Source organism: Nycticebus coucang, chromosome 17, assembly GCF_027406575.1.
Source record: "Nycticebus coucang isolate mNycCou1 chromosome 17, mNycCou1.pri, whole genome shotgun sequence".
In the NCBI taxonomy this organism is placed as follows: domain Eukaryota; kingdom Metazoa; phylum Chordata; class Mammalia; order Primates; family Lorisidae; genus Nycticebus; species Nycticebus coucang.
Window position 1 is genome coordinate 3,536,861 of NC_069796.1, and position 13,330 is coordinate 3,550,190.

A 13,330-nucleotide genomic window follows, 5' to 3' on the forward strand; every position below is an offset into this window, starting at 1 on the left:
GACTCCTGCCCCTCCAAACCTTCCTCTCCTCTGACAAAAACTTGCTTCTTATTTAAGGGGGAGTCTCAAGTGCTTGCTTTCTTTAATAACCCCAGTCAGAAGGAAAGGATAAGAGTGACTTAGGGAATGCCTAAAGCTGAAGAACAGCCCCTGGGTTCTGAAAATTGACTCAGCTCTGTGTTTATTTAATTTTTTTCTTTTTTCTTTCTCTCTCTCCCTTCCTTCCCTCCCTCCCTCCCTTCCTTCCTTCCTTTTCTTTTGACACAGTCTCACTTTATCACCCTCCATAGAGTGCTCTAGCATCACAGCTCACAGCAACCTCCAGCTCTTGGGTTTAGGCGATTCTCTTGCCTCAGCCTCCCAAATAGCTGGGACTACAGGCGCCCGCCGCAATGCCAGGCTATTTTTTGTTGCAGTTTGGCCAGGGCCATGTTCGAACTCGCCACCTCCGTATATGGGGCCCGCACCCTACTCACTGAGTCACAGGCGCCACCCTAATTTAATTTGATTTTTTTTTAAGAAACAGGACCCCACTCTGTCTCCTAGTAGTGGGGGGGAAAGTGTGTGCAGCGACCTGATCACAGCTCTCTGCAACCTCCAACTCTTGGGCTTAAATGCTCCTCCTATCTCAGCCTCCAAAGTAGCCGGGACTGCAGGGGAGCAGCACCATACCTGGCTAACTTTAAACTTTTTTGTGCAGATAGGGTCTTGCTACATTGACCAGGCTGGCCTCAAACTATAGAGAGCTCCTCCTGCCTGGGCCTCCCAAAGTGCTCAGAGTACAGGCTTGAGCCACTGAGCTGGGCTTCTTGCATCTTGTCAGTTACCAACAATTTCTAGAAAGAATTTCTCATCACCAGCCAAGAGCAGGGTCCTCAGCCCGTCTTGGCATCGAGGTTGGGAGGTGGGGCTCTAGGCCCTGCTCTGCTCGCCCCTGCCTTTCCCAGGCCTCCCTTGGAATTCCGTCGGGAAGCTGCAGCTTTTCCAATCTAACCACTGCAAACATCCGTGTTTTCCCTTTGGAAAAACGGATTTTCTTTCCTGTGGTTCCGCGATGTCTTCAGGGCTGCCCGGCTCCTCTCGGCGGTTCTTCCGGGCAGCCCAAGTTCGCACTTGGCTACACGCTGGCCCACCGGTTTCACGCTCCTATCTTCCTCTGGTTCTCTCCTGGCAGCCTCCTCCCCTGTCCCAAGACCCGAGGAGGAGCTGCCTGGAAAGAAAAACTCTGCGCTGGGGATCCAGGTCACCGCGCCACCACGAGGAGCTAGGATGGGAGAGCTTGGGGAGGGAGGACAGGACCCAGAAAGAAAGAGGAGCGCTGGCGCTGGGGAGGGAAGCGGCGCGGGATCTCGCTCCAGGGGTCACCTGCAGAGGGGGAGAGTCCATCAAATACCCGGCCTCGATTAAGCAGGGTGAGCTTGTGTGCCGGGCACGCACGTCATCGAGGTTCTTGGGAATAAAAGCTCAGGACTGGAACTCCCCAGCCCCCAATCCCCGGGGTTCCCGCTTCCTTCCGCTTTGGGTAAGGCGAGGATGTGGCTCCGGGGTCCCTGCTGGCACCTAGGGGCTAGTGGTCTGTGTCTGGGGTGGGGTGCTTTATGCGACCTTAACCAGGTTTAGCCGAAAGGGATGACCAGATGGAAGTGAGAAAGGTGGTTCCCCCGCCGCTGTCTGGTACTGCGCAGACCCGAGCCCGGTGGTCTGAATCCGCGGTCCGCGCACCCGGTCTGTTCATTGAACCCGGCTCAACCCTGGCGCCGGCCTGCGGGTTGCGGCGCCCTGGCCGGGGCCTCGGGCCGGGCCCAGGCTGGGGAAAGGGGTTCTCTCGGGAAACGTCCCCCGGCAGGGCGGAGGGAGCGTCGGGCATTTTCCTCCGCCTCGCTCCGGGCGGCCAGCGTGACAGCCTCGCTCTGGGCGGCTTCCAGGGACACGGACTCGGGCGGCTCAAAGAGACTTTCAGGCCCGGCCTGCCCCCTCCCCGGGGCTCGGGGGCGAGAGTTCTCGGCTGCCTCGTGGCCACCTCTTGCCCACACTTGAGTCCCCCCGCCGGGACCCGCGATCTCCGCGGGGACCCCAGGAAGCCGGGCAGCTCCGCGGGCTCTAACTCGCCGGCGCAGCCTCCGCGGGGCTCTAACGCCCGGAGGGGCCGGGAAGGGGCGGCGCGGAGCCTCCCGGGGCGGGGCCGGAGCGGCCGGGAGTCCGGGGCGAGCTGCCTGGCGGGGAGGCGGGGAGGCGGGGAGGCGGGAGCCTGTGCACGGCCGCGGCCGCCGCGCGCTCAGCCTGTCCCCGCCCCGGGAGCCGGAGCCTCCAAGTAACTCCGCCCGCAGGCTCCGGCTTCCGTCCGGGACCCAGCCGGCAGCCGCGCAGGTTGGTGCGGCCGCTGCGGCCGCCGGGGGAGGGCAGGACAGGGGCGAGGGTGGGCGCGGGAGGGGATCTGGGACCTGCTGTTCGGCTCCCTCTGCTTCCCGACGTCGGGCGGTTGCGATTTGCCTCCCGGCTGCCCGGGCCGGGGTGGGGCGGGGACCCAGCACTGTGGACAGGGAGGGATTTGGGGACTGAACCATCCTCCAAGTCCCCAAACCTCTCTCCGGCACCCCTGAGTACCCTTAAGTCCCTGCCCAGGGTGGGAGGGGTCCTCTTGCCCTTCGCTGCGCCGTGCGCCCGTGGCCGGTGGGGTGCAGTCGTTCCTTCGCGTTTCTGCCGCCAACTTGGAGAACTCGGGGCCGGCGGGGGAGCCGCTGTGCGCCCTGGGCCGCTCCCGAGACGACTGTGGGGAGAGAGGGGCCGCGCCCGCCGGGCGAGGGGAGAGGGGCCGGGCGGAGCCTCGGGCTGGGACGCGGGGCGCGGGCCGGCGGGAAGCCGTGGGGAGTCCGCGTCCTCACCCGCGCGTCCTTGGGTAGCTCCGCTCTGCCCGCCGGCCTTACGCGCGGGCGGAGGGTGGTCGCCCACACTGCGGGGCACGTACCCGGCTCCGGGATACAGCTGAGTCTGGGCGCAGCCCCCCTCTCATCTGCGTGGCCTTGGGACTTGACCCTTCGCAACCGGTGTTGTCTTCTGCAGAACGTGCACTTGCTCTGCCCGCCGCTGAGGGTCGTTGCGGGGGATCCTGGAACCACTAGGATATAACAGGTTCTCGGTTCCTGAAGCTGCCTGGGGGCGGAGGAGGGGAGTGGGAGAGGGGGTCTCCGGTTCTGGTCCTCTGAGTGTGGGGCCTCTGCTGAGATTGGGCAGTAGCCCTGGTGGGTTAAAAGGCAGGTGTTCCTGGAGCTGGTCACGGGGTTCAGAGGTGAAATCGTCCCTTCCTCACCAAACCCCGTGTGCAAAGCTTTAGACTGTACATCTCATGCGACTGCAGTCTAAGAAATCCAAACAGCAGGGAGGTTCTGGTGGCCCGTCTCTGTAAAGAAGAACTTTGCTTCAGAAGTTTTCCATTCTTTACAATGTCTTTTCCATCCTAGACACAAATTTAAATTTGCTGTTAATTTCAGGAATTCAAGAAGGAGACCTCCATTCCTTTGGTAAATTAAGCTCAGGCACTTAGGTAAAATGCCATGTGAGATCCTTTGTAAAGTCTCAGTTTATAGACTCAGGCAGCCAACCCATCTACCGTTAGTGCCGTTGTCCTGCTTAGTTTTTGAAGAAGGCAAGACAAGCTGCTTTAGAATTGGTGTTGGTTAAGCCCGGTTGTTCATGCATTCCTGATTTAATAGACATTTTCATGAGTTACTATAGTGTGTGGTACACTCTGCTGTATGCTTAAAAAAGACAGGAAGCATAGAATATGTTCCTTGCCCTATAAGACCTTCCAGTCTAACTTAGAGACCACACAATTCTACTTCATATTTTTATATGAACAGTCATCTAATGACTATGTGTGGCAAACGCGATGATGTCAGGAAAGCGTCATCAAAGGCTCTGCCAGACCATCATTTGGGACTCAGCAGGTTGGAACAAATACCAGGTTTGCGAAGACATTGTTCTCTAAAATAAAATTCCAAATGCTTCTGTTCATCCAACAGAGGTGCACTTAGAAATAAAATTATACAGAAAATACAGAAAACTTAGAAAAGCATTCCATATGTGTCTGGTGTGGTAATCAAATGTTAAAAGCTGTAGAGATTTCACTTCTAACTTCATTCAGCAAGTCCATAAAATTCTGGCACCCACATACATTTTTTTTCTCAACTCCTTAAGGAAAGAAATTATAATGCCCAGACAAAAATACAGAGACTGAAGGTAAGATTTTTTAATGAATTGGAACTTGAACACTTACAGGCGTGGTGGGTGCTGAATTGACTTTGAAATTTTAACTTAAAATGTGACAAGACTTTTAATGAGAGTTTTGTTTTTAAAATTGTTTCTTCTTGGCTTGGCTTGAGGCAAAGAGTCAGTAAAAATTCCACCTGGAAAAGATGTAACAGGGTTCTTTATTTTCTGCCTCGGTGGTATAATATTCTGTGTGAGTCAATGATGTCTGTGTCTTATCCTGTTCCTAGGAAGAATTTATCCATCTGCTGGCGGTGTGTAGAATTCTTAGGCTGTAGGAGAGCTTTGATTCAACTTTCACAGGCAGACCTGGCAGGCTGAGGGGCAGCTGAGGGACATATTGTCAGCCGTGCACTTGGCCTTTTTACTACTCGGTACCTTTGCTTTCCTGTTTGTGAAATGACGTTAAAGATCCTTGATTCTGCCCTCGAAACTGTCTGGCTTGTTCTAACAGTCATAATATTGAGCCAGAAATTTTCTTGTGGGTGTAATTCATTCTACGTTAACTCTTTTGGTCTGTAAAGATCTAATTGTTAAGACTCCAGAGAGATAGCTCAAAAGATGAGGCTGCTACTGAAGCTGCTGGGGGGTCGTGTGCTCTCAATCTTGTATCTCCTACGACTGACTGTGCTGCTGTGGGGAATAAGACCTTCATCTTCTCAAAAACTGAACACCTAGCAGAGGCAGGAGCAGATTTGCCTGATAAATAGTTCTGTGATTTACCCTTACAGGGTATGGTTTTGTTTCATCCAGGGCATAATAAAAATCTCAATCTGTAAATTGTGTATGGTTAAGAATTTAGTTTTTGGTGGGCCTGTGTTCGAGTCCTGTCCAGGCATTTACTAGTCGTATGACCTTGGATGACCTACAAATCCTCAGTTTTATGATTTCCGAAGTTGGAATCATGGCAGCACTCAGCTCAGAGGACTGTTGTTGGCCCTGAGTGAGCTCATGCAGGTGAAGTGCTGGGCATGTCGCCAGTACTTAGCCCCTGCTCTGCCTCTCACGTAGTGATTTAGTTTCTCTGAGGATGGAGGGAAGGAATGGCATTTCAAAGATCCAAATTTAAAAGCTGAGTGTATGGTGGCTCACACCTGTAATCACAGCACTCTGGGAGGCTGAGGCAGGAAGATTGTTTGAGGCCAGGAATTGGAGACCAGCTTGAGCAATATAGCGACAAAAAAAAAAAGAAAGAAAGAAAATCCAAGCAGGTGTGCTAGTAATGTATGCCTGTAGTACTCGGGAGGCTGAGGCAAGAGGATCACTTGAACCCAGGAGTTCATGCCTCTGAGCTATGAATACATCCCTGCACTCCAGCCTGGGTGATAGAACCAGGCCCTGTCTCTAAAGAAACAAATAAACAAATTTTGTATACACGCACACACATCACACACACAGCACACACATAGCACACGCTCCCCATGCCCCAGGGAGGTAGCCACAGTTGAGGTAGCCATTCTTCAAGTAACTTCCGTACTGTGTTTATTCAGCAGTATTTAGTGTGTTTGGCTTTCCCCAGGGGCTGGCTTACAGTGGAGACAGACAGTCACAATCCTTCTCTTATGACCTGAAAGTCTAGGGAGGGAGATAGATTCGTAAGCGGACAATCAGATTAGCCATTACCATGTGATTTGGGCTGTGAGAGGCTAGTGCAGGAACCACAGAAGACGTGGTGGGTGGAGGGTCCTGTGTACTTGTGCACCCCACTGCAGTCACCTGGTGCTAACTGGGATTGGGGGTGGTCTGGGGAACTTCCGAGAGCGCATGAGTCAGCTGGGACCTGGAACAGGAGTGGTTGTAAGCTGCTGGAGAAGCGAAAGGTTTGAAAGAGCATTCCAGACCAAGGTGGACAGAGTACAACAGATTAGAAGGGAAGTCGGGCAGATATTATAGAAGAATACGGAGATGAGAGCCCGAGAGAGGGTGTGACCGCCTGGGTCCGGCTTTGTCCAGAGGGACCAGGCGTACTCCCCCTCAGCCAAGTGCTGTCAGGTTGGGGTGCAAGCCAAGTGTTACCAGATGCCTTGATTTTTTGAAGTGGAGCTAAAAATTCTTATTTTATAAATATGAAATCTCCCAAAATATGAAATGGCCCGATGTTTTTTAAACTATTGTGTGGACCAAACAAGAGAAATCTGTGGTTGGAATTCAACGCACAGGGCTACGTTACGACTCGTCCCATGAAGACGCGAAAGTGGCTGCGGGCAGAATGTTAGGAGGAGAAGGGGGCCCGCAGGTGGAGGCAGAGCCTCAGGGACCTGCTGAGGAGGGTTCCCTCACTCCTGAGGGCAGTGGGTGACACCGAGGCCTGGAGCAAGAGTGACGAGATTAGACGGGAGCTGCCTGGTGCGTTCTGGCTTCGTGGAGAACACCTTGGGGTGGCAGCAGTGGCGGAAGCAGGATGACAGTTTGGGAAGCGCGCAGTGGGCCTGGTAAGAAGCAACTGTGGTTGGAAGCAGCGTATTCCTGCAGGAGGAGAGAGATGCGCGTCACACCTTCACTGCTGGTGTTCAGTTCTCGTCAGTCTCTCGGGTCTTTGCACTTCTTAGGAGGAAAGGCACCTACCTGCTTTTATTCCAAACTGTCTTCTTAAGGACATAGATAACCTTGCAAGATAGAGGTTGTCTTTCCCTCTGGAGCAAAGAGCAGGGCGGCTTAGTGTCCCGGATATAAGATTCAGGGACCCTAAGCTCAGGGTTCCCTTTGGTAATGCAGGTCATTGAGTATACAGGTGTCACCCGCCCTCCTCACGTCACACTGAGGGAACTGAGCTTCAGGAAATGGGCACAGCTATGCTGACAGTCCCCTGCTGCTCTTTCTGTGAGTGACATCGGCCTTTGTCTCTGAACACGGCGTCGTGTATTCTCCCAGCATCCATGAGATGGTGCATGCTGATTTTTTAGCTTCCAAGTAGAGTAAATCTCAGGTCCTTATCCATTTTTGAGAATCACTGTCCACATCATATGTTAAAATGTAGGTGTAGAATAGTTAAAATAGAACAAGCTCAAACCTATGGATTCTTCAGAGGCACTGACCATATTTAAGTGCTTCAGTCACAGGCGGCTACAGTACTGGGCAGAGCAGACACAGAAAACTGCCATCACTGTAGAAAGTTCTCCTGGGCCCTGCTGGTTTAAAGCTCCAGATCCTTTGTGCTGGTGTGTGAGTTGATTGTAGTAACATAAAAACGATGCTTGGCTTCATGTTAGGTTCACAGGAATGCCTTTATACAGAGAAACTGTTTCAATTAGGATAATCTGTCCAGTACTTATTTCAGTAATTGCTGGGGAAAAGAGTAGAAAATTATCTACCAGATCAATATGGAGACCAGGGAGACTGGGCCAGGTGGTGACAGAAGTGTCACATGTACGTAGATGGCATTACTCAGAATCATGTGTGATGGCGAGATCAGGCCTGTGTCCAGAGGAGCCTGAACTTCTCAACACTCCGAGCTTCATGCACCAGCCAGGCGTAACATGAAAGGACGGGAGCTGAGAGTTACAGTGAGTTCTGGGGCTCAGCCAGCCCCGCAGCCCCTGGGCATCCTGGAGGACAGAGGACAGGAGCACGATTTCCAAGTGGCTCTTGCTCAGGGAGTTTAAAAGCAAGCCTCCAGAAAGGTGGGAACTGGACTCAAAAAATTTTTTTAAATGAAATACTTTTGAGCACAGCTGGAAGTGATACAGCAGAGGCAGGGACAACACCAGGAAATAATAACAGTGTCCCTTATCCACAGGGGAGGCTCATTCTGAGGAGCACATGACCTCAGGTGCTGGACAGTGAAGGCAGGAAGGACGAGGGGTCCAGCCCGCAGCATCTGAAGCCACAAAGCCAGTGTTATACCTGCACCGAGTGTATATGGAACTGCTGGTCGTGTACAACATGATGAGAACAAAAACAGTGGTAAAAATAAATAAAAGTGAAGGCTGGGGTCCCTGTGGAAAATAAAATTAAGTCTTAGGGAAGACTGATGCTACTGCCTGCTATTTCCATGGCTAAAAATGCCCAGCCGTACCCTTCAGCTATTACGAGTTCCATTTACCTAGGCCAAAAGGAGCCGGCTCGACAGCAGTAGCCAGCTGCAGTTCAGTGCAACTTTACTTCTATGAAGACTAATTCAAACTTTAAAAAATAAAAAAAAAATGAAACTTAGCATATTTTAAAGATTGAATTTATTATTTTTAAGCACACATATATGCTAAGAACCTGCTAAGGATGTTACCCTTAAGAACTCTTTTGAGAGAAACTTTCATAAAGACTTCGGTTAGTTTTGAACCAGCATGATAATTGTTTGCATCTAACCAGAGACCTCTATGTGTTTAGAGATAACTTTCGTGTGGGTTATACATCCACCTCTTATTTATATTACTGATTGCATCAATAAATCCTTATATATATATAAAAAACATATATATATATATTTTTTTTTTTTGAGACAAAGTCTCAGTTTATTGCCCTCCGTAGAGTGCTGTAGCATCACAGCTCACAGCGACCTCAAACTCTTGGCCTTAAGCGATTCTCTTGCCTTAGCCTCCCAAGTAGCTGGAGCTACAGGAGACGGCTACAACGCCTGGCTGTTTTTTGGTTGTAGTTAGCTTAGGCTGGATTCCAACCCGCCAGCTCCGGTGTATGGGGCTGGCGCCCTAGCCACTGAGCTATAGGCGCTGAGCCTATAAATTCTTATTTTCACTTTTCAAATTTCAGTGCTTTCTGGAAAGCCAAGGTTATATGCTACTGGGGTCCCTTCATTTGTACAAGCCCTGGACCAGGCCCTGTCCTCCACCTAAGGGATCCGACAGTGAGCAAAGAGCTCATTGTCTTTGCTGTCTTGGAGCAGAGAGGAAGACCAGTAAACACATGACTAATTATAATAAGTGTACAATTACAAATGGAGGTGAATTTGCTAATTTGTGAGATTTCTCTTCATTTAGTTTTTAAATGCTACTTTGTTAAGTACCTTTTCCTTTTAGTTGTGGATTTGGAAATCTTACTTCTGTAGGGTGGAAAGGCTGTTGCCCCCCTCCCTCCTGGGCCCCCCGTATCTGGTGTTCATTTGTTGACTGTGTTTTCATTTGCCTCTCACTCAGGCCTCCGTTCTCTCCACAGAAACAGCATGAGACTGGAAGTCCTCACTGTCTGCCGTATTTCTGGAGATGAGGATTTTCCCCAGTTTCATGCAGCCCTTCTCAGGCAAGGTGTGGTTAGGTCGTCTTTGGAAAACTGACCCCGGTAGAACTGGAGTGCACTGGTTTTTTTTTTTTTTTTTTTGTAGAGTCTCACTGTACCGCCCTCGGGTAGAGTGCCGTGGCGTCACACGGCTCACAGCAACCTCTAACTCTTGGGCTTACACGAGTCTCTTGCCTCAGCCTCCCAAGCAGCTGGGACTACAGGCATCCGCCACAACGCCCGGCTATTTTTTTTTGTTGTTGCAGTTTGGCCGGGGCTGGGCCTGAACCCGCCACCCTTGGCATATGGGGCCGGCACCCTACTCACTGAGCCACAGGCGCCGCCCTGGAGTGCACTGTTGAAGCTGTTGCTGTGCCTTTCTCGGGAGCAAAACCAGGAGCCGGGCTGCCCATTACACGAGTCACGGACAGGTTCAGTGAAGACAAGTGATATTAGGTTGTTTATCACACTTTTCAATGTTGCGTATTTTAAAAGAAGTCAGAAGTTAGGCAATAATAGTAAACTGATCAGCTGTTTCTTTCCCCCAGGGAATTTAGAATCACATCTATTTTCGTGTTTTGAGAATGAAGTAGTAACAATGAGGGCTAAAAACACAGGGCTGTCCCTTAGCCCAAGATGCCCTGTGGTGTCAGGACTTCTCCTGCCCAAGCCTCGTCCAGCTGCATGCGACTGGCCCATCTGGAGCAGAGCGAGCTTTTTCCGCTGTCTGCCATTTCCTCACTTAGCTGTCACTGTCTGCCTCATCCACCACAGTCAAATGTCTTTAAAACATTTTCCAGGGACCTAAAGACTTTTTGGAGAATTTTTGTAATGGAAAATGCCAGAGAGAGCAAAGTGTGAATGGTCTCTCTGCATCGGCAGATGGGTGAGTCAAGCAGCTGCTGCCGCTATGGAAATGTCACCTTTCACCAAGTTACTGTGCTACCTAAGTCATAACTAGGTGGTTCCAGTAAATGGTTTGAACTGGTTCTTGCCTGGTTCCTTAGTGCAGCAGGCTCTCTGGGGCCCATTACTATCTAGTCACCAGCCAAAGCTGAGGCACAGTGTGTGCTGCTCTGGGCTCCCCTCCTCCTGCTGAATAGCAGCTCATGTTTTACAGATTGTCGCTAATATCTTTGCCTTCAGTTTCACTTCAATATTTGTGAAAAGCTTTTAAATCTGTGCATTTGATCTCGACTCCTAGCTCTTTGGTTTCAGTGGAGTGTTTTCTTTCAGCTTCTTAGCAAGTGTTCACCCGGGGCCAGCCCTGGACCAGGCCCTGTCCCCCACCTAAGGGATCTGACAGTTAGCAAAGAGCTCATGGTCTGTGCTGTCTTGGAGCAAAGAGGAAGACCAGTAAACACATAAGAAATAATAATAAGCATGCAATTACAAATGGAGGTAAATGCTCTGAACAGGCGACTGGTTTGTGGGCTTCTGTAACAGGGACCTGAGGAAGTGACACTTGACTGATAGCCAAAGTGTGAAAAATTTGAGAAAGGGTGGGAGGAAGGGTGTTCCAGGAAGCAGAGGGAGCTGTCATTTGTGCAGAGGACTTGTTGCACAAGGTATAGCAAGATTTCACCCTGCTTCTCAGAGGAACAGGATGAAATCACGCAGCTGAGCAGAGTTAGGGCAAAGTGGACACTTGTGAGGCTGGACATGAAGGCAGAGGCCAGTCCACCCGGGGTCTTGCTGGCTGCCTAAAGCATTTGACATTCCTTCTAAGAATAGTGGACAGTGTTTGAAGTAGGCACTGGTGGGTTGATGTGATTTGTTTTGATAAGATCGTCTGTGGGGATATGAGCTAGAGTGGACCCCAAGTGTCAGTGGGGAGAGGGTGGGTGGCCGCTGCATTGATCTAGTTAGGCATAAAGTTTTATGCAATAATAAGTCTCACACCTAGTGTGGAAGTTCATAGCACAAAGGGCTTCTACCAAGCAGCGGAAACAATAGGCAATCTTGAGGCTGGAACAAGAAAGAAGACCTCTGTCATTCCTGCCCTCTCCACCGAAGAATACGGAGAAGGCCAGTGTGTCTGGAAAGACGGGAGTGGGGAGATAACGGTGTCAGGGGTGTCTTGCCAGTAGCTGAAACTTAAAGCATCTAAAGAGGGTTATTATCTGCAGCAGTGATTAGTTTTTCAAAGATATCTTCAGTACCAGCTCCCGGCCTAAGATGCTCTGCCACTAAACTGATTTTAACACAGCTACTAAAACAGCTTCTTCCAGAGTTGAGTAGTATATTCAATTATTGCACTGACCCCAGTGGAAGAAAAATATGTGATTCGTGTGTTTATTCACAGAATCTTAATTTTATTCCTTCACATGCTGGCCCTTTGACTTCAAGCTTCCCTTTAACTTCCTGTAAGGCCAGGTGACGTTGATTCCGTGACACAGACTGACCCCTCTCTGCCAAACACCCAGAAGGATTTGTGGAGTTTATCTTAGTAGATGTCCTATCTTTGATTGATAAAAATTTACTCTTCTTTTAGACTTAAAAATGTCTTTGATGTTATGCATGTTTTTTACTCATCACTTTCCTTTTGTTTTATGTTGTATTGCTGTTTTTTGATTGCGTAGAAAGAGTTTGATGTATTTTGACCTGTTGATATTGGAGACTATATAAGTGCATCTCTTGTGGAGTTTGATCCAGATTTAGCATTAAGATGTCCCCTTGGGCTCCTTATCCTGGTGTTAGAATAGACTTTGCTGGGCACTGAGCGAGGTTCCTGAAGCCGTAGTGCTATTTCCTGTGGGTCTGGCTGGCCAGTTTAAACATTTAACTATTTTTTATTTTCTAAGCTACTGGCACATACATCACACTTGGGAAGCCTATTGTAGAAATTCATTTAAATTTAGTGCCTAGAAATTGGATACTTGACCTTTACCTAGAAAAGTGGCTTTTTGTTGTCAACCAGAAGAGCCTTCTTAGGACAGCTGCTACATTCCAAATAGCTCCGTGGTAGGAAAGGTTTTTAGTTGTTGTACTTTCATTAAATTGCTTCATTATTGTTGCCACATCAAGATTGTCACTAAAGGAGAAGCAGCCACAGGTGATTTATTCCCTGCTTATTATTTTTTGTGTAAAAATAAAATTTAAAGAAAAAGACAATACATTTCAGATTTTGCTGCTATTATAGAGATACATTTTTTCTCAGTCTCCTATCAACTAGATGTTACCTAGAGAATGACCATGTTGATCTTAATCTTTCCAGCCTAATAAGACACTTTTTTTTCTGAAACTATAAAGGACTGAACGAGTTATATGGAAAAGATAACTATGGCCAGGAGATTAAATTTCTTGCTACCTTAATCTTCATCATGCTTTCTTGCTCTTAAAATTTTGACTTAAATATTTTCCATTGTAAATATAAATAGCAGAAGATCAAAATAGCGACCAAAGTGATGACATTCCCATAAAGATGATGTTGGTTTCACAATTTCATGGACTAGGGGGTGAGGGATGGACAGGTGGACAGGATATTCAGAAGTGCTTTTGTTCCTAGAGTCAGGAAAGACATTGTTTCTGGCCATTTTAAACATTCTTTTTGTTGTTATTGTTTCTGCAAATGTCCATTGGTGTCCCGAATTAAGATGTTGAGCTTCAGGCCCTACGAGGGACCTTTGTGTGGACCACCACCTCCAGCTGGGGGCTCTGATCTGGGGGTGCATGGCCACCAGGTTCCAGGGCTATCAGCACCTTCTTGAGTCCAGGTGTCTTAATTGATGAATTCTCTCCATTTTGGGAGATATAAATAAACAAATACATGTGTTTGAAAACTACAGGGACTTTTTAAAGGTGGTTAAGGGTATGCAGTTGAGAGTCAGACTGCTTTGGGTTGAAAGTCCAGGTCCAGCTGTGACTTTAGACAACTGACTTAGCTTCCCAAGGCCTG

General features: G+C 49.3%; 1 protein-coding gene across 7 annotated transcripts in view; it reads left to right on the forward strand.

The window, feature by feature from the left end:
* The first annotated feature begins 2,218 nt into the window (after positions 1-2,218).
* The window catches only part of PAM (peptidylglycine alpha-amidating monooxygenase), a 282,185-nt gene continuing 271,073 nt past the window's right edge, over positions 2,219-13,330 (forward strand). For 5 of the 7 annotated variants that reach the window (XM_053566342.1, XM_053566345.1, XM_053566347.1 and 2 more), the window contains exon 1: positions 2,220-2,367. The gene's annotated coding sequence lies outside the window, so the exon portion shown is untranslated. Of the gene's footprint in view, positions 2,368-13,330 lie in introns of all 7 variants that reach the window. The other 2 variants (XM_053566346.1, XM_053566343.1) reach the window with 2 other exon arrangements.